The 27,130-nt window shown below is 47.0% G+C and overlaps 1 protein-coding gene and 1 non-coding gene across 3 annotated transcripts in view; both read left to right on the forward strand.

The window, feature by feature from the left end:
• Nucleotides 1–27,130, forward strand: part of KIRREL3 (kirre like nephrin family adhesion molecule 3) — a 386,118-nt gene that overhangs the window by 183,288 nt on the left and 175,700 nt on the right. The window lies entirely within an intron of this gene.
• LOC119935430 lies at nt 21,300–21,437 on the forward strand. Its single transcript, XR_005453314.1, has one exon. It is a non-coding gene; the product is annotated as a small nucleolar RNA SNORA7 (small nucleolar RNA).

Here is a 27,130-nt window from a genome sequence, read left to right on the forward strand (position 1 = left end):
CATTATCCCAGCCTCTCCCAGAAGGGCTAGCCCACCCCAATTCCTAATCTGTCCCTCAGAGACTCCGCTTTCCTCTGCATTCTCGCAGACAGCTTGGTCAAGCAACTGTTTCCTCGGCGTTATTTATTCCTGCGTTCTAGTGCCAGGGGACGAGAAGCCGGCAACATGCCACATCTTGTTTTCAACAAGCCCGGAAAAGTTAAAAGTGCCAGCTCTCCCACCCCCAACCCCTCCACCCAAAAAAACCCCGCCCACATCAAGACTAAGGAAAAGTCATCAAATATTGAATGACACTGTGTCAAGACACAGATAGGGTCAGAACAGTAATTAAAGTAAACAACACATCAAAAGCCCGACTAAAGCCATTATTTAAATTGAAAGTAAATGTAGGAGCTGATCAGGGAGTCATGGATAAATGTGTTTCCAAGAACCTTTTAAGAATATTAATGATCATGAAACTAAAATGGCTGGATATCAAGAACCATTTCCACAACAAGCCACAGCTGGGGCGGGAGGACAGTGTCTAGATCTTTTTGGTGAAGCGAGCTGATTTGATCTCCCTCCTCCTAGGGGTGACAGGGCACCTGAGATGGAAAGCCTCAATGAGAGTAGTATTTGTCTGCAAGCCAAAACTGGCAAGAGGCCATCAGTCAGGTGATGGGGTAGATACAAGGTAATCAGGTTGTCCCACGTGGGGCTCACAGTCTTAATCCCCATTTATTGGGCACCTCCAGAATGTAAGGCACTGTACCGAGCGCTTGAGAAACAGCAACAAGCAAAAATGTCCCCCACCCTCAAGGAGCTTACTATCTAATGTGGGACATTCCAAGACAATATGTTGCACCGATCATGGAAACAGGAGTGGCAACAAGGGTATTACAGAGAGGCAGTGTGCCTAGTGGAAAGACCACTAGCCTGGGAGTCAGAGGTACTGGGTTCTAATCTCTGTTCTGCCACATGATTGCTGTGTGACTGTGGACAAATCAGTGTATGGATGAGGAAACTATGGCATGGAGAAATGAAGTGACTTCTCTTGCAGCAGGCTAGTTTTCTCATCCATACAGTGGGAGTAAGATACCCATTCTCCCTTCCCTTTAGAGAGTGAGTCCCGTGCAGGATAAGGATGGCAACTGCTCTGCTTATATTTTATCTATCTCAGTGTTTAACACGTACCATTACTATTACCATAATTACTATTATTGTTACCTTTGAGAGCTAACCAAACAATTTCAATATCGTAGACTTTAAGCATGGTCCCTGCCTTGTTCTTGTTTTAATGCTACTCCAGGGTAGAGAAGAGATGAGAGGAACTTGGTATCTGGAAGTAACTCCTCGCCCCCAACATCTTTCACACTCCCAACCCGGGGAGGTGGTGATGAAAAATAACAATGCAGAACTCTTCTGAGGCCACATAAATTAAAAACACATCTCCTGCAACAGCTAAGCCCACATTTCCTCTTCTCCCACTCCCTTCTACGTCACTGAGGCACTTGAATTTGCACCCTTTATTCACCCCACCCTAGAGCCCCAAAGCACTTACTTACGTAGATACCTGTAATTTGTTTATAGTAATGTCTGTCTCCCTCTTGGCCTAGTGGATAGAGCATGGGCATGGGAACTAGAATGTCATGGGTTCTAATCCCGCCTCTGTCACTTGTCTGCTGTGTGGCCTTCGGCAAGTCACTTCACTTCTCTGGGCTTCAGTTCCCTCATCTGTAAAATGGGGAGCTAAGACTGTGAGCCCTATGTGGGCCAGGGACTGTGTCCAACCCGTGTATCTTGTATCTACCCCAGTGCTTAGATTAGTGTCTGGCACATAGTAAGCACTTAAACAAATAACATAATTATAATTATTATAATTAGACAGTAGGCTTCTACTGGGCAAGAAACATGTCATTGCTAGCCCTTCACTAAACTGTCTCTTTGTCCTCAGTATCTGACTCCTGGAGGGTGTCAAAGTGTATGCACCCTGTATGGAGAGGGGAAGACAGCAGAGGGAAATAGGATCTGGACCAGGCCCAGGGCCCATCTTGGAGTCCCTGCCCTAGGCCGGAGAGGCAGGGAAGACTGAACAAACTTTGGCAAACACTAGTCTTCCTCCCCTCAGTTTCCCCCAACAGTGCACTCCCCATCTATAAGAGCTGTCCCCCAACTCTTCAACCCTGATCAACTGTACAGTTAGGGAACTGCATCTCAGGAGGAGCAGTAGTAGTAGTATAGTTGTGGTGATGGAGGTGGTAGTAGTGGCAGTAGTAATGAGTAGTAGTGATTATAATAATTGTGGTGTTTAAGCTCTTACTATGTGCCAGGCACTGTACTTAGCACTGGGGTGGACACAAGCAAATAGGTTTGAACACAGTCCCTGACCCACGTGGGGCTCACAGTCTCAATCCTCATTTTACAGATGAGGTAACTGAGGCCCAGAGAAGTGAAATGACCCAAGGTCACCCAGCAGACAAGTTCAGAGTTGTGATTAGACCCCAGGTCCTTCTGATTCCCACCCTGAGCTCTATCCATTAGGCAGTGCTGCTGGAGGGTTATGGAGGAAATGGGATTTTAGGAAGGTTTTGAAGGTGGGGAAGGCTAAGACATGAAGGATTTGTGGAAAAAGGGTTTCCAGGTGCTTGGTATAAAGTAAACGCTTAAAAAATATCACCATTATCAAAAAAGTTCGGGAATTGGGAGAAGAGTGGCTAACCCCAAGAGAGATTATTCTTTTAATAATAATTGTGGTATTTGAGAAGCGGCATGGCTCAGTAGAAAGAGCACAGGCTTGGGAGTCAGAAGTAATGGGTTCTAATCTTGGCTCTTCCACTTGTCTGCTGTGTGACCTCAGGCAAGCTACTTAACTTCTCTGTGCCTGTTACCTCATCTGTAAAATGGGGATTAAGACTGTGAGCCCCATGTGGGGCAACCTGATCACTTTGAATCTACCCCAGCATTCAGAAAAGTGTTCTGCTTATAAAAAGCGCTTAATACCATCATCATCATTATTATTATTAAGTGCTTATTTATGTGCCAGGTACTGTACTCAGCAATGGGGCAGAACAAGACACACAGTCCCCGTTCCACATGGGGCTCATAGTCCAAGAAGAAAGGAGAACAGGTATCAAATCCCCATTTTACAGATGAGGAAACTGAGGCCCAGAAAACTGAACTCTTCACAGTGGTCATGCAGGGGATGAAGATCAGAAGATCCCGAGAGATTGTGGGACCCAGGTGGGCAGTGACTGGGCAAACAGGGGAGCTATTGAGAAACGGAGAGGAAAGGAGAGATACCAGAGAGCAGGGTCAGAGGTGATCGGCGGCAAACCGTTGTGTCATGATGATCCTCTTGTTTACGGACAGGAGACAATGAGATGTAAAAGGAATGTCAAAAAGTCTCCAGTGCATGTTGTTACAGTTCATGAAAAATTGCTGTTTGCTCTCACCCGGAGTTGATGAGTCAGTCCACTAATGTACGGGGCTCTGAAGATCCCCCCTCCTCCTCCCCTTTTGTTTCCCTCTGATCACTCCTGATAGCACACTCTACCAGCGGTATCATATCTTTGATCTCTCAGCACTGATGTTAAGTCTCTCGAGTTCAATAGCATCTCCTTGAGATTAATATTTCTTGGCATGTTCAGCACCAAGCTGTCCTCTCCCATACATCAGCCCGTGTCACGTCTCACAGGAGGCTCCTGCCTCAGTGGTTTCATGAAGAATCCTGTGTCTGTTCCACTGCTCCAGGTGGAGTTGGGGATAACTGGGGATCTGGGTGAGGAGAGGCATGTGCCAGTACTGGGGGGAGGAAGGGGGCACGTGGATGCTGCCAAGAAACCTCACAACCTCCCTCATCCTCTGTGCCTTTAATGAAAAAGTATCTTGTTACCACTGGACCTGGGCAAAGCTGCCTCTGCCCCCTTCCCCGACCTCGATCCAAGTATGAATACGTGATCACGGTGGCCTTGGCAGACTCATGGACAGTGACAAACTGCAGTTCACCCTTGGTGACCCATCTGCCTCCCAGATTACTACCCATCTTCCTGTCTTATCTAGTTCAGTGGTGGGGGGTGGGGGGGTCATCTTAAACCAGGAGTGGTCAGCACTGGCAGGGCTGAGGAACGGGGGCCTTCCAGGCTTGGCCTTTTTTCTCAAGGGGGAGATCACAATTGTGCTCAGATGGAAAGAGGGAAAGAAAGGAGGAGAGGAAGCTGATGGGTGGGGGGATGGAGAGGATAGGAAGAGGAAGAGGGGATAGAAAGAGGAGGATAGGAAGAGAAGGAGGATATGAGGAGAAGGAGGAGCAGAGGGAGGAAGAGGAGAGGGCAAAAGAGGAGGAGGAGGAAGAGAAGGAGAAATAGGAGGTGGAGAAGAAAAGAGAAAGAGAAGGAGGAGGAAGAAATGGAAAAGGGAGATACTTGGGCACTAACTCAAGTCTCCATTCCTTTTCCTTTTTATCCACCCAGAGTCCACTATTCCAGAGGGGCAGGGACCTGCAGGACCAGTCTGAGGGAGGAAGACTCAAGATAGAGACTGGTCCCGAGGAGCGTTCAGTGCCCTGGTTCCCTTCAGAGTCCTCCCACTATCCTGCTGAAACTCGTGACTGGCACAGGCTGGGAAACTGAGGGCGGGCCAGAGACATCATTGTCACCAGGTGGACTCAGTCCTGGGCCAGTCCATATCTCCTCCCTGTCTCCGGAACCCAGTCTGTTCCCTCCTGGATTGCCTTTCATGAGGGAATCGCTTCCGTCCCCTTTGACGTTGTGGCCAGACATGCTCACTTCTCGGGAGTCCCAGAGGAAGCCAGCTGTGGCTAAGGGGATGGGGAATGGGATTTTTAGCCGGGAGCCAGGAGCTGGGGGTGGCAGGTGGTTCCCCCAACCCCACACCCAGCTGGAACGGCATTTTTCAAGAACAGGCCATACCCATTCCACTCCTTCCCAGTGCTTTGTTGTGTGTTTGTTGACATAGCCTCCTGTTATCATTGTTCATTTCTATTCAGCCCCTTGGAGCCCCCCTCACCTGCCACCCACAAGGTTGACCCTGAAACATGTTCAAAGAGCCCAATCCTGCAGAGCAGAGCCTGGGGAGACTCTCATTGGCACTGGCCAGAGTCACACACACCCCAGCTTTGCCCCCAGGCCCAGGCACCAGGGTCCCAACCACAAAGCAACCTGGCCTAGTGGATAGAGCATGGGCCTAGTAGACAGAAGGACTTGGCTTCTAATCCCAGCTCCATCACATGTCTGTTCTGTGACCTTGTACAAGTCACTTCACTTCTCTGGGCCTCAGTTACCTCATCTGTAAAATGCGGATTTAAGACTTTGAGCTCCATGTGGGACAGGGATTGTGTCCAACCTGATTAGCTTGTATCTACCCCAGTGCTTCATACAGTGCCTGGAATATAGTAAGAGCCTTACAGATACTATTAAGAGCCCGCTGTTGGGTAGGGACCATCTCTATATGTTGCCAACTTGTACTTCCCAAGTGCTTAGTACAGTGCTCTGCACACAGTAAGTGCTCAATAAATATGATTGAATGAATGAATGCAGGATGAAAGATGGAGTCTGCTATAGACCAAAAGGACTGGGAATGGATTCAGCCTAAAGGCCTGGGGAAGAGGAGGAATCTGGGCGAGGGAGAGTGGGAAATCAGTCATCCTGCATGTGATGGGAGAAAGAGAAGCCTTCTCAGAGCCTCCTTTTGTGGGGAAGATGTCTGTTAATTGTTATATCGTACTCTCCCAAGCACTTAGTATAATGCTCTGCACACAGTAAGTGCTCAGTAGATACCATGGACTAACTGTCCTCAGTCAGGGCCTCCCATCCCCATACCTTTGGAGAAAAACATGTTTAAAGTTCTGTCTAGGCCAGTGAGGTATTCGTGGCCACAGTCTTTTGCAGTCTGTAGTTGTTTTCCATTTTTCCCTCGATGTTTGAAGGTACGGGTGTACGTAGGGAGTGGGGAGGCAAAGGGCATGAAGACAGCTAGACTCATGGGAATCAGATGTTCTAGACTCCATCCTGTGGAATGGCAAGAATCATGTCTACCAACTCTATTGGATTTTCCTCCCCCAAGCGCTTAGTACAGCACTCTGAAGACAATAAGTTTTCAATAGACTGTGAACCCCACATGGGACAGGGCCTGTGTCTGATCCGCTTGTACTGTATTTATCCCAGTGGTTAGAACAGTGTTTGACACATATACCAACTAATACCAATTAAAGAAAAATACCATGAATTGATTGTTGGATTGAATGCATTCTCCCTCCAATCCACCCATCAATCAGCCATATTTATTGAGTAGCCACTGTGTGCAAAACACCGTTCTAAGGGCTTGGAAGAGGGCAACAGAGATAAAATATATGATCCTTACCCTCAAGGAAATTTCATTTTAAGGAGGGAGTCAGACAACATAGCCCTCAGATAGAAGGAAGAGGAGACTGAAAAGTTGACTAGGTAAATAAATAAGTGCTTCAGTAGTAATGGGTTGTTTTAATCCTTATTGTGCCCTGCTGAGAGGGCAGGGGTGCTTGTTTATGTCTTTGAGGGAGGCAGTTGGACCAGGTAGAAAGAGCTTGGGTCTTGGATTCTGGAGACCAGAGTATCCCAGTTTTCCCACCGGTCTGCTGTGTGACCTTGGACAAATCACTTAACCTTTCTGGTTCTCAGCCTCCTCCCAGGTTAATGGGAATGAGATCCCTGCTCTCCCTCCCTCTTAGACTATGATCTCCAAATGGGACTGTGATTGGGTCTGATCTGATCATCTTGTATCCACCCCTACACAGCATGCTTTGGTGCACAGAAAGCACTTAATAAATATCATGATTATTAGATTATTATTATTGTGCAGCCATCTGCTTAGTGTTGGCATCACAAGACCTCACAGAGAGTCAATTCCCATATCATCAGCGTCAAGGCCCATCTGTGATAAGTTCTCACCCAGACAGACCTCCCAGAATGATCTGCTCTACTCCCCACTCCTCTCATCCACACCATTCACTATCACTGTAAGTATTTCATTCATTCATTCAATTGTATTTAATGAGCACTTACTGTGTGCAGAGCACTGTACTAAGCACTTGGGAAGTACAAGTCAGCAACCTATAGAGATGGTCCCTACCCAACAACAGGCTCACAGTCTAGACGGGGGAGACAGACAACAAAACAAAACACGTAGACAGGTGTCAAAACCGTCAGAATAAATAGAATTATAGCTATATAAAATTATATAGCTATAAATATATATAATTACATAGCTATAATTCTATTTATTTCTTTAAATAAAGAAATCTATTTATTGATTATTCTATTTCAACAGATTGTCTACCTATTCTACTGTATTGTACTCTCAAGCAGTTAGTACTTGCATTGGGAGATGCAAGAGAATTGTGTTGAACTCTTCCGAGCACTTAGTATAGTGCTCTGCACACACGGTAGTGGTCTAGAAGAACAACTGATTGATTATAGATAAAGTTGTTTGCTGCTTTTCTCTTTTTCTAAATTTGCTTGTGGGGAGCACAATTTCTGGCCTCCACTTGCTGAAACACTGCACCTCATAAAAGGAACTTTCCCTTGCATGTCATTCAATCCAATGAGCTTATTGTACCAGCAGTAAATCCATGTCATATTTTAAATATGTATTTCACGATATTTTCCTTCCCTTTTTAATTTGAAATATAACGGACAAATAAAATTGAAAACAAGTGCTGGTTTTCCGGTTCATTTGTTTTGGGGTTTTTTGTTTGTTTTCTAAATCACCTTAAGCAGTCAATGCAGAAACGCCAAGGCAGCAGGGACCTGGGGAAAATCCCTCATTTTAACAGAGAAGAAATCCAGTCCCTCTCCCGTCCGCTCCCTCACCGAGCAGATGATTTTCCCTTGAACTCTTCTCACACTTACTCAATATTTGACTGAGTACCTTCAGGGAACAGAGCACTCTACTAGCCCCTGCACGAACAGACAAAACTAGGCAAAATCCTCACCCTCAAGGAGCATCGTGGCCTAGAGGAAAGAGCGTAGGCCTAGGAGTCAGGCTCTGCCACTTATCTGCTGTGTGACCTTGGCAAGTCACTTCACTTCTCTGTGCCACTGTTTTCTCATCCGTAAAAATGAGGATTAAGCACCTTTTCTCCCCCCTCTTTAGACCCTGAGCCCCTTGTGGGACAAGGACTATGTCCGATCTGATCCTCTCATATCTACATTTGCCTCTGGAGAGGAAACCAATCTGCACCCACTCAGTTTCCAGCTAACATGAGGGAGGGCTCTGGGGTTAGGGCAGAGCAGGGCCGAAGTTACTGAAGAGCTATGAAGCCTCAAGCCACTAGGGAAAGAAGAGGCCTAGATCTTCAGCTTCAGCATTCATTTGTTCATTCATAAGAAGCAGCGTGGCTCAGTGGAAAAAGCCCGGGCTTTGGAGTCAGAGATCATGGGTTCAAATCCTGGCTCCACCAATTGTCAGCTGTGTGACTTTGGGCAACTCACTTAACTTCTCTGGGCCTCAGTTACCTCATCTGTAAAATGGGGATGAAGACTGTGAGCCCCCTGTGGGACAACCTGATCGCCTTGTAACCTCCCCAGCGCTTAGAACAGTGCTTTGCACATAGTAAGCGCTTAATAAATGCCATAAAAATCATATTTTTTGAGGACTTACTATGTGCAAAGCACTGTACTAAGCGCTTGGGAGAGTACAGAACAACAACAGACACATTCCCTACCAAACATCATTATAAATAGTATTTATTGATCATTTACTACGTGTCTAGTGGTGTACTAAGCACTTAGGAAAGTACATTACAGCAGAGTGGGTAGACATCTTCATCTACTCAGCTATTGGCACAGTCACTGTTTCTCTCTGTCTCTCTCTGTTTCCCTCACACTCTCTCTGTCTTTCTGCTCCCCTTTCTCTGACTCGGGCCCAATTTCCTCTTCTCCCACTCCCTTCTGTGTTACTCTTGCACTTGGATTTGCTCCCTTTTTTCACCCCTCCCTCAACCCCACAGCCGTCATGTACATAATCCATAGTTTATTTATGTATATTCATAATGTCTCCCCTTCTAGACTGTAAGCTAGGAAATGAGTCTATCAGCTGTGGTATATTGTACTCTCCCAAGCACTTTGTTACAGTGCTCTGTACACAGTAAGTGCTCTATAAATATGATTGATTTCTCCTTCCCTGCTGACTTTCCTCTCCCTTTCCCCTTCTCCCCTTTCCACTCCCTGCTCTCTCCTTCTCCTCTCTCAATCCCACTGATCTCTTTTCCTCTCCTTCCTCTCAATTCTCTCTTTTTCCCTCTCTCCCTCACTCTCTTCCCCCTTCTCCCTTCTTTCCCCTGCTCCTCCCAGGCTCTTTCCTGTTCTTTTTCCCTTCTCTGTTTTTTCTCCTCTCCCTTCTGCCCTATTCCTTCTCTTCTCTCTCCTCTCCCCTCTCACCTTCCCACTTTCCTCCCTCTCTCCTTTTTCTCTCTGCTCCTGCCTGCCACCCTTCTGTTTCTCAACTATGAACTCTCCCATATCCCTCTGGATTTCCTGATCTTTCCTCAAGCTGCGGTTGTTTGTTTTGTTTCTATGGTATTTGTTAAGCACTTACTATGTGCTAGGAACTGTACTAAGTGCGACAGTAGACACAAGCTAATCAGGTTAGACACAGTCCACATCCCACATGGGGCTCACAGTCTTTTTCAGATAACAGGCATAGAGAAGTTGAGTGACTTGCCCAAGGTCACACAACAGATGAGTGACAGAGCCAGTATTAGAATCCAGATCCTCAGATACCCAGGCCCGTACTCTTTCCACTAGGCCACACTGGCCATTTCTCTTCCCTGTCACCATAAAAGCCTTTTCACCTCCACTTGGAGCCATTTCTCATGATCGTTTCTGCCTTTAAGATCCCACCGTTGAGTATGTGCAGACTTCTTTAACTGGCAGCCCTCCCCAAGGAGCTAAATGCTTGTTTAAATCTTGCATTTTAGAAGATGAATGCATCAGAAGCAGGGCTGGCCAGAGGGCTGAGACTCAGCTATAAAAGAAAAGGGGATGATAATAATATTATAATAATAATAGTGGTATTTGTTAAGCACTTACTAGGCACCAAGGTAAGAACAGGGGTGGTAAGTGACACACTGCTGAAGGAGCTTTAGCCAACACCAACTAAAGCTATTTCTTGATCACCTAGTAAGCGCAGAGCACTGTAGTAAGTAGCATTTATTGGGCATCCATTTGGGGAGGTGCCCAGTTGCAGATGCTTGGAAAAAACAAAAAAAATGACCAATTCCCTGACCACAGGAAGCTTGAACTCCTACAGGGGACCTCGGGCAAGTCACTTCACTTCTTTGTGCCTCAGTTACCTCATCTGTAAAAATGAGGATTAAGACTGTGAGTCCCTATGTGGGGGACAAGGACTGTGTCCAACCTGATTATCTTGTATCTACCCCAGTGCTTAGTCAGTGCCCGGCACATAGTGAGTGCTTAATAAATACCACAAAAAGTTTTGGGGGGGGGGGGGGGGGGGGAATAAACAAAAACATTTATGATCTGAGAGAGAACAATAAATGATAAGTACATGGTCCCTGCCCTCGAAGTGCTTTCAGTCGAAAGGGGGAGACAGCCAGACGGAAATGATCTATGGCTAGAAGGAGCAAGGGGAAGAATAAGGATATAGCTGCAGGGGGGCAAGGATCTGGGAGGCTCAAATAGAGGAATAAATTAAGCTCCCACATCCTGCTGCATTTGAAGGTACCATCATTTCCTGAGGATGTCCTCCTTCCATTCCCCCACTTCCTCCTCTCTGGTTGGAGATGCAGGTGGCTTCCGGCTGGGCTGCTGCCAGCTGGGGTAATGGTTTTATTATGGCAAATTATTCACATTCAAACAAACTCTGACTCAGGAGAGAGAGAAAGAAAGAGAAAACGCCTCATGAGCAAAAAGCAGTACTGCTCTCTGCCCTATGCCTTTCAGAGGGAGACTAGCTTTCTGCTGATTAGAAGAGGATAGTCTGTGCCGATTATTATTATTATCATTATTATTATCATCATTATTATGATTATATTTGTTAAGAACTTACTATGCACCAAGCACCGCAGTAGATACAAAGTTATCAGGTCAGACACAATCCCTGCCCTGCATGGGGCTCTCAGTTTATGTGGGAGGGAGTCGGATTTAATCCCCATTTTACATATGAGGAAACTAAGGCAACAGAGAAGTGAAGCCATTTGCAGACAAGTGACAGAGATGGAATTAGAACCTAGGTCCTCTAATAAGTAGCTAAATCACCCTTTGGATTTGATAAAGTTTCCCATTCGTATCACTGGTTGCAGGGTAAGACCGCTCTAGACTTTTAGCTAGTTGTGAGCAGAGAATGTGTCTGTTATAGTATACTCTCCTAAGCTCTTAATATAGTTCTCTGCACAAACTAAGTGCTCAAAAAATATGATTGACTGACTGAGAAACGGAGGGTTGGGGAGAGTGGCCATTCGTTTGGTTTTCAACTGACTTCCCCCCCATCTTGTATGGTTAGGGCATTGGATGTCTTTGTGCCCACTGTTTTATTCCCGGTCCCCAGTAATCCGCCGCTGAGTTCCGTGGCTCAGGGTGCCCTGTCACTCTTATCACATATCACACTTATGCCGTATACCATGTGTTAACAGATGTGGCATCACATGCCTCCTCCAGCCAGCATACGGAGACACGGTCCTACCCTGGAGGAGCTGACGATCAATCCCAGAGAGTAGCTGTCTCACCTGAGAGTCTCAGTGCCTATTATCTGTGCTAAAAGGGACAAAACTTTCCTTCAGAGGCTAGTCTGCTCTGGCAGGGCCTAGAACATTAAAGGCTCAGTGATTCCAAGCTTGATTAACCCACGGGGGAGAGTTGGGCCAACCCACCTGCACCGAGACCTCTAAGAAACCTGCCAAACAGGAGGACAGTCCCCTCCTGAACACCCTTGTGTCACTCAAGCGGGGAGGAGTTCGAGGATCAGCATGGCGAGAGTGAGTGAGACCAGAGTCAGAAAGGCTGAGCCGTGCAAAATTTATTCCACGTGGCGAATTGAACTTCCCTCTTGGGAGGAATACGCTTATTCTAGGCTGGCATCCTGTGCCCTGGGTCCACTCAAACTGAAAGCTTCCCTCTCAGGAGTGACTGGGATTAGAGTGGCCAAATTCAGGCTCCAAGAATATAGGATTCAAGCAAATACTCTCTGTCCACAGATGATCTTAGAGATCAGCCCTCACTGAGGAACTTCTTAATTACTTTTGTTTCCAGGTGGATCCTTTATTGAAATTATCTGTCCATTTTCCAGGCCAAATGGATTGCAAAATGAGGTGAGATTCTGCACATGCCCTCATTCAGTACTTCGACTATCATACACTTCTCCCCCGCTTGACTGTAAGCTTGTTATGGGCAGGGAATGTGTAGGCTAATTCTGTTGTATCATAGTCTTCCAAGCATTTAGTACAGTAAGCACTCAATAAATACCATTGATTGATTGATTGGGAGGAATACACATATTTAGTTACTTGCACGTGGCTCCTGCCCTATGTTCATGTCTCACTAGGAAGGAATATACTTATGCGTTCTTCACATGTGGCACAGCACCTAGCTCCCAGCCCCACGAACACTTCCCTCTCAGGAGGAATACACTTATGCATCACACATACGTGGCAAAGCAGCTAGTTCCCACAAATGAACGCTTCCCACTTGGGAGGAATACACTTATAAATTCCTCCCATGTGGCAAAGCACCTATCTCCCACCCATGAACGCTTCCCACTCAGGAAGGATACACTTATGGGCTTGAATTGAAGCAGCAGGGTCTAGTGGCTAGTGCACAGGCCTGGGAATCAGAAGGGCCTGAGTTCTAATCCCAGACCCACCACATGTCTGCTGTGTGACCTTGAGCAAGTCACTGCACTTCTTTGTACCTCAGTTATCTCAGCTGTAAAATGGGGATTAAGAGAGTGAGCCCTATGTGGGGCAGGAGCTGTGTCCTATGCAATTTGCTTGTATCCACCCCGGCGCTTTGAACAGTGCCTGGCACATAGTAAGTGCTTAACAAATGCCATTATTATTATTCTGTACACATCCATAATTTATGTATTTATCTTGATGTCTGTCTACCCCTCTACACTGTAAGCTCATTGTGGGCTGGGAATGTGACTGTTACATTGTTATATACGTACCTTCCCAAGCACTTAGTGCAGTACTCTGCACACATAATTACTCAATAAATTTGATTGATGACAAACAGAGACAGCTAATTCAGTTGACAGATTATGTTCCACAACAAGGGTTGGGTTCTGCTGACCGGATCACCCCAGCTTTCCTGGAACTTGTGACATTGGGGAAGTCACTTCACTTCTCTGGGCCTTAGTTATCTCATCCGTAAAATGGGGATTAAGAGTGTGAGGGACTGTGTCCAACATGATGGACTCATATCTACCCCAGTGCTTAGAAGTTAAGTGACTTGCTCAGGATCACACAGCAGACAGGTTGCAGGGTCAGGATTAGAACCCACGTCCTCTGACTCCCAAGCCCATGCTCTTTCCATCAGGCCACGCTGCTTTTAGGCTACGATCCCATTATGGGCAGAGACTGTGTCCAATCTTGTTATCTTACTGGTTATCCCATCCCTTAGCTTGTAGCAAGCACTTAATGAATACCATCAATATTATTACAGGTACACATATCTATATGCAAATACATAAAAATAATTATTATGGCATTTGTTGAGCACTTACTATGTGCCAGGCACTGTACTAAGCACTGGGTACATAAGCGTCAAATGAACCTGTTTAGAGAAGCAGTGTGGCTTAGTGGCTAAAGCCCGGGCTTGAGAATCAGAGGTCATGGGTTCTAATCCTGACTCCACCACTTATCAGCTATGTGACTTTGGGCAAGTCACTTAACTTCTCTGGGCCTCAGATACCTCTTCTGTAAAATGGGGATTAAGATTTTGAGTCCCACGTCGGACAATTTGATTACCTTGTATCTACCCCAGCACTTAGAACGGTGCTTGTCACATAGTGCCTAACAAATGCCATCATTATTTTTATGCAGCAACATCCATCCTTCATACTCGAAGAAAAAAACATGTATGGTGAAATTCACCCATGGGTACGTCTGTGTCCAAAAAGGTCAATGCAGGGGCCAGGGGACTGGCTACATTGTAATCAAATAGTTAATTGTGTTTATTGAATGTTTACTGTGTGCAAAGCGCTACACTAAGCACCTGGGAGAGTTCAAAATAACAGAGCTGATTAGACATGTTTCCTATCCCACAAGGAGCTCACAGTCTAGGCCTGGAGACAGACAAATAGGTACATAAGTACTGAGGGGTTGACAGTGGCATGAATAAAGGTTACAATCCAAGTGCAAGAGCAAAGCAGAAGGGAAAAGGAATAGGGGAAATGAAGGCTTATCAGGGAAGACATTTTGTGTACATACCCAAAGATTGTCCGATGTTGTGTTTGTTGTTTGCAGCATTCGCTGTTTTTTCTGTTGCCTCCTTATCTCGAGGTCTGGGCACAGGAAATAGACAGTCAGTTACTGGGGCTCAGTGTGTACCCCCATCTCTAATCCATCCAGGGGTTCTGAGGGAGTGAGAGAACACACAGGCCCTGCCCTTAGGTGAGATTCTTGTTCCCTGCTTCATTTGTCTTTGCGTTCTCTCCACGTTCCAGCTCCGTGGAGTCTGTCCTCTTTGTCACCTGGTGTCTAGAGGGAATGAGAGGGACAAAGAGCAGGAAATGGAGACAATTGTCTGAAAATTCCTCCAGCAGGACTAAAAACTCTTCCTTGGTATGTCCCTGTCAGAGGGGAAGGAGAGAAAAAGAAAGAGAGAGAGATGGCCTTTCTTCTCCTCAAAATGCCTTTTCTTTCCTCTGGCAAGCCGGGTGAGCATGAGAGGCGGCTAAATCCTGTCTGACTTTCATTAGGAGATTATCTGCTCGATCAGAGTTCTCGCCTCCTGCCCCCAGTTCCCGGGGTGTCGTATTTTAAAAGTAATGAAATATTAATGTGGAGATGCAGAGAGGTCACCGGGGCGGAGGGGAGTTCTGACAGAGCTGGGCAGACAGAGTGGGTATCAGGAAAACTGTCAAGGACGTGAGCTTCTGTCAGAGGCCCAGGGCCAGCTTTCCGGTGGGGAGGGGAATCGGGATGAGCTTTGGGAATGCCAGTCCAATCGGGAACCTGAGGTGCTTCTCCTGCTCTCTCCCCAGCATGCCCCGGTCCTGTCTACTTGTTTCGTTTTGTTGTCTGTCTAGACTCTGAGCCCATTGTTGGGTAGGGATTGTCTCTATCTGTTGCCGAATTGAACTTCCCAAGTGCTTAGTACAGTGCCCTGCACACAGTAAGTACTCAATAAATACAAATGAATGAATGAATGAAACCCTAGAGAAGAGAAGCAGCAATGCCTAGTGAATAGAGCATGGATCTGGGAATCTGAAGGACCTGGATTTTAGAGAAGCAGCGTGGCTCAGTGGAAAGAGCATGGGCTTTGGAGTCAGAGGTCATGGGTTCAAATCCCGGCTCTGCCACATGTCTGCTGTGTGACCTTGGGCAAGTCACTTAACTTCTCTGAGCCTCAGTTACCTCATCTGTAAATGGGGATTGATTGTGAGCCCCACGTGGGACAACCTGATCATGTTATAGCCCCCAGCGCTTAGAACAGTGCTTTGCACATAGTAAGCGCTTAACAAATACCATCATTATTATTATTATTATTATTTAATGCCAGCTCTGCCACTTATCTGCTGTGCGGCCTTGGCCAAATCACTTCACTTCTCTGTGCCTCAAGTGACCTCATCTGTAAAATGGGAATTAAGACTGTGAGCCCCATGTGGGACAGGGACTGTGTCCAACCTGAGTAGCTTGTGACTGTCCCAGAACTCAGTGCAGTGTCTGGCACATAGAAAGTACTTGACAAATCCCATTAAAAATATACCCTGTCCAGATCTCCTTGTTCTCAAGGGGATTGGCAGGAAGTCCATTTTGCAGTTCTCTGTTAGGTTAGATGGGAAGCGGCTGCACTGAGTCTGTGCAGGCCAGGAGAGCTCTCTGATTGGCCATGAAGATTGATTGACAGCTGCCGCACAGGACCGCTAAGAGGTCTGCCCAAATCCCCATCCAATGTGACATCCTACCCCATCTCTGGGGCTGCTGGGAGCCTTCTCTAGTCAGGGAGCAGAGGACAGAGCCAGGGGCTTGGAAAGCTCAAAATAGTCTTTGTCCGTTGATTGGAATGGTGGTTTCAGAGTGCAAGAAGGAGATAGGAAAACAAGGTAGAACTGTGATTCTGATCCCTGGGTCAGTAATAATGATGTTATTTGTTAAGTGCTTACTATGTGCCAAGCACTGTTCTAAGCACTGGGTAGATGCAAGGTATTCAGGTTGTCCCACCTGGGGCTCACAGTCTTCATCCCCATTTTACAGATGAGGTAACTGAGGCACAGAGAAGTTAAGTGACTTGCCCAAAGTCACACCGTTGACATGAGGCAGAGGCGGGATTAGGAACCCACGACCTCTGACTCCCATGCCCGTGCTCTTTCCACTGGGCCATGCTGACAGCTGGGAGTGGGGCATCAAACCCTTTGCCAATCACAAAGAGATGCACGTGACATCATTCCCGCTGCACCCAGCATGACGCATAGCCCGATGAAGTCATGAGCACCATTTTGTGGCCCTATCTTAGAACTTTTCTCTGGACAGCACCTTAACTGCCCCACAGTAATAATAGTTGAGGTATTTGTTAAACGCTTACGATGTGCCAGGCACCGTGTTAAGCACTGAGGTGGCTAACAAGCAAATCACTTCGGACACGGTCCGTGTCCCACATGGGGCTTACAGTCTCAACCCCCATTTTACAGATGAGGTAACTGAGGCACAGAGAAGTAATAACACTGGTATTTGTTATGTGCTTACTATGTGCCAGGTACTGTGCTAGGTGCTGACAACTTGCCCAAGGTCTTGCAGCAGACAAGTGACAGAGCCGGAATTAGAACCCAGGTCCTTCTGACTCCCAGGACCGTAATCTATCCACTAGGCCATGCTGCTTCTCTCCACAACCATTGCTACCCCCATTTTGGGGCCCCGTGGACTCTCGTGCCACCTCAGAGCTGCAGAACTCAGCAGTGGGGTTTTGTTTTGTTCTCTGTCTCCCCCTTTTAGACTGTGAGCCCACTGTTGGGTAGGGACTGTCTCTATATGTTGCCAACTTGTACTTCCCAAGCGCTTAATACAGTGCTCTGCACACAGTAAGCGCTCAATAAATACGATTGATGATGATGATGATGATGGTTTGCCAATGAAAATACAAAGGCTGGTCACAGAGGCATCTGGGACAAGGTGGCTAGACACTAGATGGTCAAATCTCACCCCGCCCACCCCCACAGATGGATGGCAACTCTGACCACTCAGCTAAATTGTAACCTCTTTGAGGTCAGGGACTGTATATTCCTCCAAGTGCCTCATACAAAGCTCTGTACAGTGTCAGCGCTCAGTAAATACCATCGATTGATCCAGCTGAGGTTGATTTGCCCTTCGCAGATTCAAATCCCCAGAGACTTTCCTCCAGGGCCACTGCTCTCCCGTCTCTCGGCTGTGACTTCTGGAGAAAGATAAGCGTCGACTTGGTCTGGCTTTAATTGTGCAGCAGGGCTGGGACGTTCCGTGCTTTAATTAGCACTGTGTTACTGTGTTGGCACCCGAATGCTTCTTCAGCAAAGGGTGCCGCTTTCTAAACCAAACAAACAAATAAAGAAGCACATGAATGAATACATTAAGCCATGAAGTAGCTGAGAACTTCCCCAGCCTAGCCTAAGATAGGGCTCCATTTCACAGGAAGGAAAACTGAGGCATGGGATAATGCACTGAGAGGTGGTGGGTAGCCATCTTCTTGGAAGCGGAGCTTGGTGGGGGTTTCCCCCTGGACTGTGTGGGTGCGGTCAGGACTCCACGGTGCGGGGCCTGGCCTGTGCCTAGTCTTCCCTCTGAAGTCCATTTCTCCATCCGGGACAAGAGAAATATTTTTAATAATAATTATTATTATTATGGTATTTGTTAAGCACTTACTATGTGCCAAGCGCTGGGCTGGATACAAGCAGGTCAGGTTGGACACAGTTCTTCTCCCACGTGGGCTCACAGTCAAAATCCCCATTTTATAGATGAGGTAACTGAGTCACAGAGAAGTGAAGTAACTTGCAACAGATATAAGGCAGAGCCAGGATAAGAACCCATGACCTTCTGACTCTTAGGCTCATGCTCTATCCACTACACCATGCTGCCTCACTCCTGGGCCCCCACACCCCAGTCTGTGATTCTCCATCCAGAGCTGATGCTTTCCAGCATCCCCCAGGCAGAAGGGTGGACTCTGATCCCAGGCAGGGTTAAAGTGCTTCAGAATCTGCCATGATTCAGCACACATGTCACATTCACCATGCTCTCTTCACTCCTCAAAAACCTTTAATCGTTACCCATTTCTTTCAGCATCAAGCAAAACACCCTGACCATCAGTTTTAAGGTTCTGCTTTAGCAATCTCTCCCCACTACTCTCCATGCTCTTTTTTTTTCTTAAGGTATTTGCTAAGCACTTACTATGAATGAAGCACTGTTCTCAACTATGGGGTAGGTACAAATTCATCAGGTCAGACAAATTCTCTGTCCCACATGGGGCTCACAGCCTAAGTAGAAGCAGAGTGGCCTAGTGGATACAGCATGAATCTGGGAGTCAAAAGGACCTGGATTCTATTTCTGGTTCAGCCACGTGAATGCTGGGTGACCTTGGGCAAGCCACTTAACTTCTCTGTGCCTCAATTCCCCCATTCGCAAAATGAGGATTAAGATATTAAGCCCCTTGTGGGACGTGGACTGTATCCAACCTGAATTCGCCCCATCTAGACTGTAAGCTCGCTTTGGGGAGGGAATGTGTCTGTTTATTTTTGTATTGTACCCTCCCAAATGTTTAGTATAGTGGTCTTCACACAGTAAGCACTCAATAAATACCATTGACCAACTGACTGTCTTTATATCCACCCCAACACTGAGGACAGTGTCTGGCACGTAGTAGGCACTTAATAAATACCATTAAAAAAAAGTAGGCGGTAGAGCAGATACTGAATCCCATTTTTGCAGTTGAAGGAAAGAGGCCCAGAGAAGCTAAGTGACTTGCCCAGGATCACACAACAGATAAATGGCAGAGCTGGGATTAGAACCTGACTCCTCTGGCTCCTCAGCCTGAGCTTTATCCACTAAGTCATGCTACTTCCCACTACCTGCTAGCTCCCACTCTTCACACTTCTCAAGCTCACCTTCTTACTGGTCTTTGTCCTAAACTCTCCCTCCTCAGACCACAAGCTTACATCCCTCCTCCTGCCACAGACTCTCCATTCAGCACGGCCTGGGAGTCAGAAGGACCTGGGTCCTAATCCTGGCTCCTCCATTTGTCTGTTGTATGGTCGTGGGTAAATCAGTTAACTTCTCTGTGCCTCAGTTACCTCATCTGTAAAATGGGAAATAGGACTGTGAGCCCTATGTGGGACAGGGACTGTGTGCAACTTGATTAGCTTGTATCTCCCCTAGTGTTTAGTACAATGCCTGGCACATACTATGCACTTAACAAATAAAACAGTTCTTATTATTATTGATAAATCCACCCAGCCACAACTCTCCCCTTTTCCAAAGCCCTCTCAAGTCTCTCCTCTTCCAGGAAGATTTCCCCCCTTGAAATGTCACCATACCAGGCCTTGTTCACCCAACAACTGCCCTTAAGGTCTACTTTCTTCTCATTCTCACTTTCGACTTACATTAACATCTACTTGTGTATCCATCTATTTATCCTGGACCACTTTATCATCAGATGCTGGTGGGCTGTTGATTCAGTCTCTTGCTCCCCTGAGCTGGGGAAGACCTTCGCAGCGTCTCACCCTGCTCTCCCCATAGCGAAAGAGGGAATCCAGCGGGGAGGGGTTCTCTCGGATGGAGGGAGGGGAAACGACCCATCCTTCTCCACGTGACATGCTGCCGTCAGGGTTTGGTGTCGACGGATGGATTGATGGCCCAATCACTCGCAACCAGATTCATCTAGAAATTCATCATGAAAGGGAGCTTAAGAAAACAGTCACAAATCATGCAATTCATTGATTGTCAAAAGGACCGTGATATTGAAAAATGAACCCTGCTGGTGGGGCGTGATTAAAATGCACGGAGATGACTTAAGGCCGGTCCGGCTCAGCGAGGCGGGCAGCGGCCCACGGATGGGCAACGGGGGGCCAGAGGGTGAGGGGCCGGGTGGAACGAGAGCCGCTGACGTCCACGGAGGTTTTCAGAGGCTATTTTGGGATGAATGGGCTGCAGGGATGGCTTTTGTAGGTGAGTGCTAAGTGAAATGAAGCTGGAGTCCCCCGCGCCAGGCTCTGCCCGCCGGGCTGGAAGGTGATGGACAAGAAGGCAGAATAGCCTTCGTGGAATCTGGCCTATTTTTTTTATGGTATTTGCTAAGCACTTACCATGTGCCAGGCACTGCACTAAGCACTGGGGTAGATACAAGATCATTAGGTTGGACACAATCCCTGACCCACACAGAGCTCACATCTTAAGAGGAAGGGAGAATGGGCATTTAATACCCATTTTGCAGATGTGGAAACTGAGATCCAGCAAAGTTAAATGACTTGCCCAAGGTTACCTGGCAGGCTAGTGGTGGAGCCAAAGCAAATTATCAACCCATTCCCTGCACTCAGATAGTTTATACTCTCTGTCTTCCCCGCTGGATTGTAAACTCCCTGAGGATAGGGAACATGTCTACTAATTTTAATGTTTTCTCTCAAGGACTTAGTCCAGTACCCACAAGGAGCTTTTACACTCTAACTGGAAGAGATGCATTAAAATATTTACAAATAGAATAAACAATCAATCAATCATATTCATTGAGCAGTTACTGCGTGTAGAGCACAGTACTAAATGCTTGTGAAAGTATTGCAGAGTTGGGCGATCCATTCCCTGCCCTCTGTGAAGTTACAGTCTAGAGGGGGGTGCAGACATTTATAGATATGTACATAAGTGCTATGGGGTTGAGGTGGGATGAATAATAATAGACTAATCATTGAGAAACAACATGGCCTAGTGGATAAAGCACAGGCTTGGGAGTCAGAAGGACTCAGGTTCTTATCCCAGCTCTGACATGTGTCTGCTGTGTGATCTTGGATAAGTCACTTCACTTCTCTGGGCTTCAGTTAGCTCACCTGTAAAATGGAGATTAAGACTGTGAGCCCCATGTAGGACATAGACTGTGTCCAATGTGATTACATTGTGCCTCCCCTAGTGCTTTCCCTTCTCAGGGTCGCACCTGGAGAGTTTCCAGTCCTCTACCAATCTCGGCTATGGGAGGGAGAGTCAAGCAGAGACCTACCCATTCCTTTCCTAGCTTGGCCTGTGGCTGGAGAATGGATGGCAATCTGCTACAAGTTGAAACTCACCCGTGCTGGGCAGCAGTGGCATGGAAGAGAGTCAAGGGTGGACACTCAAGTTTACTGCGCAGAAGGAGGTGGTGGTAAAACACTTCTATATTTTTACCAAGATAACTCTCTGGATATATTACCAAAACGATTGCAGATAGAGAGGAGGGCGTTTGGGGAGAGATGTTTCCAAGGTGTCTCTATGGGTCAGAAACAACTCGACAGCATAAGACAAGACCCTAGTGCTGAGAACAGTGCCTGGCACATAGTAAGCGCTTAACAAATACCATAAAAAGCACTTAGTAAATATGCCGTCATTATGGTGATTAATTATTAGATGAAATCACCTTCACTGGCCCTTGAATACTTGAGCTTCACATAAGATTCTGCTCCAGAACCCTGCTCTCCCAGCCCTCCTGATGTCATCATGATTAAATCCTCACCAACAAATCAGTCAATCAATCAATGGTATTTATTGAGAACTTAGTGTGTGCAGAGCACTGTACCGAGTGCTTGGAAGAGTACAATAGAATTCCTAGATACGTTCCCTGCCCACAACAAACCTACAGTCTAGAGGGGGAGGCAGACATTAATATAAAGAAATAATTTATAGGTATGTACATAAGTGCAGCGGGACTCAGGATGGGGTAAAGATCCAAATGCACAGTTGACGCAGAAGCGACAGCAAGCCGGGTAAAAGAGGGCTTAATTGAGGAAGCCCTGGCAGAGGAGATGTGACCTTAATGTGACTTTGAAGGTGGAGAGACTGTGGTCTGGCGTGGGTGGAGGGGGAGGGAATTCCAGACCAGAGCAAGGATTATTATTATTTTATTTGTTAAGCGCTTACCAAGTGCCAAGCACTGTTCTAAGTGCTGGGATAGATACAGGGTAATCGTGTTTTCTAGACTGTGAGCCCCCTGTTGGGTAGGGACTGTCTCTATATGTTGCCAACTTGTACTTCCCAAGCCCTTAGTACAGTGCTCTGCACACAGTAAGCGCTCAATAAATACAATTGAATGAATGAATGAATGTTGTCCCATGTTGGGCTCACCCTGTGGGAAAGGGGTCACTGGTGAGATTCACTAGATTGGGGCCCAGTGAGCCAACTGGGGCTATGGAAGCAAAATGTGTGGATTGGCCTGTTGTAAGAGATCAGTGAGGTGAGGTGGGAGGGGAAAACACAGAGTCCCCAGATGCCTCAGTTACCTCATGGGCCTCAGTTACCTCATCTGTAAAATGGGTATTAAAAGTGTGAGCCCACGTGGGATAACCTGACTACCTTGTACCCCCACCAGCTCTTAGAACAGTGCTTGGCACATAGTAAGAGCTTAACAAATGCCATCATCATCCACCCTCCCCCCCACCAAAAAAGGACAGAAAATAGCATGGCAGAGGAGGGGGCAGTGGCGGGGGACAGGGAAGCCGGGGGTACCCGGGGACCTCCCACCTGTTTTGCTACACTAGCGGAGCTCGGAGTGATTACCAACTTCTGAGCGGGCCAGGGAGAGGGCTGAGTGTCTCCCGAGTCTCTCTTCATCGGGATCTGTGTCAAAAGGTTCTTAAATCTTCGGAAAACCTCATCTTTCCACGAGGACGGGAGTGTGGTGGCCATTCGGCTCCGAGGAAACCCTGCTGCTAGACAGATGGCGTGGCGTAATTACACTGAGGAGCGGGAGGGAGAGGGGGAGCTGGGCCGGGATTATTGGTGTGGGCAGACAATTAGAGGCTTTTCCGGAAGATTACACTTTCCCTCCCATCTGCACTCCATTTCGGAGTTTTTACATTTGCGATGCTATTTCCTCCTCGGCTGGGCTGTTTGCCATTTTACCCAAATTAGTGTTGTGCTTGACTTTGCATTTGTTCAAACTTTCCCAGAACCCTCTGCCTCTCCCTCAGCTCCTCCACCTTCCACGCACACTTCTCTCTCTGTCTCTTTGTCTTTATGTCTCTGTCACCATTTCCCTGACTCTTTGCCTTTGTCTCTCTGTCTCTGTTCCTCTTTCTCTGACTCTGTCTCTTTGTCTTTCTATCTCTCTGTCTCTGTTCCTCTTTCTTTGTCTCTGCTACTCTTTCTCGGCTTCTTTCTGTCTCTGTCGCTATCACTCTCCTTCCCTCTCTGTCTCTGTCACTTTACCTCTTCTCTCTTTCTTTCTCTGCTTTTCTGTCTCTCTGTCTCTGACTCTCAGTCACTTTATCTCTATCTTTTTCCCTTTCTCTGTCTCTGAGTCTCTGTCTCCTTCTCTGACTCCATCTCTGCCCCCACTTTCTCTGTCTTTTTCTCTGTTTCTGTCACTTTATCTCTGCCTCATTCTTTCTTTGTCTTTTTCTCTTTCTGTCTCTCTCTGTCCCCTCAGCCCCCCTCTCTCAAAACCACTGCTTTCTCACAGAGGCTCTGGAGGTTTCCAGGTGCTGATTGGTCACTGTGCTTGATGTCAAGGGGTGTGGAAGAAGAAGAAGAGGGAGAGGAAGGATAGGGAGTGAATCCGCAGCTCTACTGTGGCCCCAAAACCTGCCAGGAGCAGAGGTCAGAGACAAAGCCCCAGGGAGGGAGGTGCAAGGATAGAAATGCATGGCCTAGTGGACTGTGTCCAACCTGTATCTACCCCAATGCTTAGTACAGTGTCTGGCACATAGTAAGTACTTAACAAATACCTTAAAAAAAGGGAAAGCACATGATACCATATGATGCCATGGTGTCCAACCTGATTTACCCTGCTATGCCTGGCATAAAGTAAGCGCTGAACAAATACCATTAAAAAAAAGACTTCCTCTTCAGGTTCTTTGACGCTGAGCCAGACAGACAGAATCTGCAGTCCAAACTGGTCAGGGCAGGGCAGTCTTGGTTAAGGCTTCCTGGAAGGCAGCCGAAAAGTGTCATTTGCTCTCAATAGACACCCATCACTAAACAATAGAGGAGGACGGGGCCTTCACAGGGAGAACTTGCAGCATGTCATGAACTAAGAGTTCAAACTGAAGGGAAAACAAAGCACCTTTTTCATCATTTCCCACTACTGCAATCTCCTTCTTACAGCCTGATGATTTTGAAAGGGAAAACTCGGCTTGACAACAGGATCCGTTTTCACATCAGTGGGAAACCCGGCTTCTGAACTGTCTTCAAGAGAGTCTGGACTCTTTCTTCCCTGATGCTGTCCCCTTGTCCCTGTTTTGTCCAGGCTTTGGCCTCCAGCCATCAACCGATAGTGTTCATTAAATGACTGTTGTGGGCAGAGCACTGTGCTAAGCACTTGGGAGAGTACACTAGTGTTAGAAGACCCAATTCTTCCCCTTAAGGAGCTGAGAGTCTAGCAGGGAAGAAGAAGAAATGGAAGCCCTTTGTGGCCAGGGAGTGGGTCATTTCTTTGTTTTGAACTTCTCAAACAAATCGTGTTCAGTGGTTTACACGATTCATGCCAGGTTGAGACTCCTGGGTTGACAAATGTCAGGGTGGACAAATGTATGCATACTGGTACATATGTGTACGGTTGTGCGTATAACATGCATGTGTATACCCAAATTCCCCACCGAAACTTAGTGGGAATTCTGAGAATGGAATTTTAAAAAAAAATGATGGTCCCAGAAATACCAACCCTTTTCCAACCCCTCCACCCCCCACCCCACTGCCATGCCAACACTGAAGTAGTTTGGACCCTGAAGCAGGAGGGGCAGGGATGGGGGAAGAGGGAGCTAAAATCGCTTCCCTCCATCATTCACTAACTCCATCACCATCTGTATTTTCATCATCAACATCATCATCAGCACCATCTTCAGCAATGTCACTACCCTTTCCACCAAAATCGCCACTACCACCACCATCTTCACAACCCCTACCACTACCATCATCATCACCATCACCACCATTTCTGCCTCCATCAATCCCATCACCACCCCCACCACCTCCATCTCCACCATCATCAAGATTTGACTGAGTGCCTGAGTGCCCAGAGCCCCCAAGGAACCTAGCCTTGTGGTAGCCTTAAGTTTTTCTGGAGAAGTACTTGTGGTACAACTGCCAAATTATGCTGCCCAACAGTTACCCTGGAAAATGGGACCAAATGGCCAAATAGGAAGCCACCATCCCAAAAGGGTAGGGTTATCTCTGTCTCTCCGTCTCTCTCTCTCTCTCTCTCTCTCTCTCTCTCTCTCTCTCTCTCTCTCTCTCTCTCTCTCTCTCTCTCTCTCTCCATCTCTGGGCCTGGAATGAGGCCCAACAGCCAGAAACTAGGCCAAGAAACTCAATAACCTAGGGGAAAGAGTCCGAGACTGAGAATCAGAAGAAGCAGCGTAGTCTAGTGGATACAGCACAGGTTTGGGAGTCAGAAGAACCTGGGTTCTAGTCCCAGGCCTGCCACTTGTCTGCTGTGTGACCTTGGGAAAGTCATGTCACTTCTCTGGGGCTCAGTTAGCCTATCTGTGAAATGGGGATTAAGACTGTGAGCCCTTTGTGGGACAGGGACTGTGTCCAATATGATTAGCTTGTATCTACCCCAACACTTATTACAGTACCTGGAACATAGTAAGCACTTAAGTACCACAAAAAATAATTTTTAAAAATGGCCTCGGTGCTCATCCTCGGTCTGCCCCTGACAAGCTGTGGGACTTTGGGTAAGTCACCGCACTTCCCGGGGCCTCAGTTTCCTCATCTGCAAAATGAGGATTCGATGACTTACCCCCCCCCCCAACCTTAGGCTATGGGACAAGGACTATGCCTGAAGACTCTGTATTGGTTCTGCCCTGGTGCTCAGTACAGTGTTTGACATGCAGTAACAATTTCCCAAATACTACAATTAGTGTTAATGGGGCCCTGAGAGTTTGCAGGGTTGGATCCTCCCTGTCCCCTGGAAGTAAGTCAAGGAGTTGAGGGAGGTATAAATCAAAGTCCTGATGTAGGGGTGTGAGGAGTGTTGCGGAGAGAGGGGGGTGTCCTGGATTCCTTAATCCCCATTTTGTCTCAGGCCAAAAATGCTCCCTTGAGACTGTAAGCTCACTGCAGGCAGGGAATGAGTTTATTGTTAGATTGTGATAATAATAATGATGGTGGTATTTTTTAAGCGCTTACTATGTGCCAGGCACTGGGGCACTGAACTTAGTGATGGGAAACTGTACTCTCTTAAGAACTTAATGCAATGCTCTTCATTCATTCATTCATTCATTCATTCAATCTTATTTATTGAGCACTTACTATGTGCAAACCACTGTACTAAGCACTTGTACTAAGTCCTTACTGCACACTGTAAGTGCTTGATAAATATAATTGACTGACTGACACTGGGGGAATCCCCCAACAGGTGCTCACTTGCTCCCCCAACCCAGAATAATATTGGTGGTATTTGTTAAACAGTTACTATGTGCCAAGCACTGTTCTAAGTGCTGGGGGAGATACAAGGTAAATAGGTTGTACCACATGGGGCTCACAGTCTTAATCCCCATTTTACAGATGAGGGAACTGAGGCACAGAGAAGTTAAGTGATTTGCCCAAAATCGCACAGCAGACATGTGGCGGAGCAGGGATTAGAAACCCATGACCTCTGACTCCCAAACCCAGATTCTTTCCACTGAGCCACAGTGCCCTGAAAGCCTGGAGACAGCCAGCATCCAACACGCCTGTGACTCCTTGGCCTGCATTTCTAAAAACTCCCTCTTCTGCCTGCTCCCTCCTGGGAAACACCAATAAGCTCTGTTATTAGACGGTCAATCCATTACCATG

This window comes from Tachyglossus aculeatus, chromosome 11, assembly GCF_015852505.1.
Source record: "Tachyglossus aculeatus isolate mTacAcu1 chromosome 11, mTacAcu1.pri, whole genome shotgun sequence".
Classification (NCBI taxonomy): Eukaryota; Metazoa; Chordata; class Mammalia; order Monotremata; family Tachyglossidae; genus Tachyglossus; species Tachyglossus aculeatus.